Below are 1203 nucleotides of genomic sequence, written 5' to 3' on the forward strand. Positions count from 1 at the left end.
GGGGCTCTCTGGGATATGTAGTTCCCAGCTGCCGTGCCCGCCGCGGGGCCCGCCTGTAGATTCCGGTGTGCCCCGCGGCGCCCCGCTGGCTGAGCAAGGCCGCGCGCTATTGGCTGGCGCGGCGCGCTGCGCGCAAGGGCCTCTTGGGGGTGTAGTCCTGTTGGGGAAGGCACTGGGGCGCGTGTGGGGACAAGGGACATGCGGGGGACACGGGACATGCGGGGGACACGGGCACCATTCTGGGGGCAGCGCTGCCAGAATGCCAGGATAGGCTGGGACCTCTGAAGGTCACGCAGTGCAACCCCCTGACCAGGCAGCGTCACCTGGAGCAGGTGACAACGGTGGGGTTGGAACGTCCAAGGGACCCCTCAGACCCTTCCTGGTCACCTGTCCCGGCCACCCTCCATGTGCAGCTCTCCGTCCTGCCGAGGTGGGACTTGTGGTTGATTTCTGGCCATTGCTGCTCGTCCTGGCGCTGCTGAGCAGGGTCTGACACCTCCTGGAGGTGTTTCCGTGCATTGGAGGGATTCCTTCTCCAAAATGAGAGATTTCCACGGATATCTGAGCTATTTCCGTGCATTGGAGGGATCCCTTCTCCAAAATGAGAGATTTCCACGGATATCTGATATATTTCTGTGCATTGGTGGGAATGTCTCCAGCGACAGATCTCCACGGATATCTGAGCTATTTCCGTGGATATTTGACATTATTTCCACGCACTGACGGGATCCCCTCTCCAGTGACGGATTCCCACGGATATTTCAGATATTTCCATAGAAATGTGGGATATTCCCACTCTCAGCCTTCCCTCCTCCAGCCCAACCATGCCCAGCTCCCTCTCTCTCCTCGCCCGAGCTGCTCCAGAGCCCGAATCATTTTCGTGCCCTCCCTCGGGCCCTTTCCAGCAGCTCCTCGTCCTTCCTGAGCCGCGGACAGCGGGATTTAATGTCCCCTCCTGTCCCCGGAGCCACTAGAGGGAAGCAGCGCTCTCCCTTTGGCTCCGGCAATCCCGAAAAACGGGGAAAAAAAGGGGGAAAAAAAAAAAAATCCCACCCGCGGCGGGTTCCGCTGCCAGGTGACCCCTTTGGATGCGGGATCCAGCCGGGAAAATCCCATTGAACCTGGGATTTGTGGCGCGGGGTTTGCGGCAAGCTGAGCTCTGCTCCTCGCCCGCGCTGGGTTCGTGCTGCCCGTTCCCATTCC

This window comes from Geospiza fortis, unplaced genomic scaffold (assembly GCF_000277835.1).
Source record: "Geospiza fortis unplaced genomic scaffold, GeoFor_1.0 scaffold5123, whole genome shotgun sequence".
NCBI lineage: Eukaryota > Metazoa > Chordata > Aves > Passeriformes > Thraupidae > Geospiza > Geospiza fortis.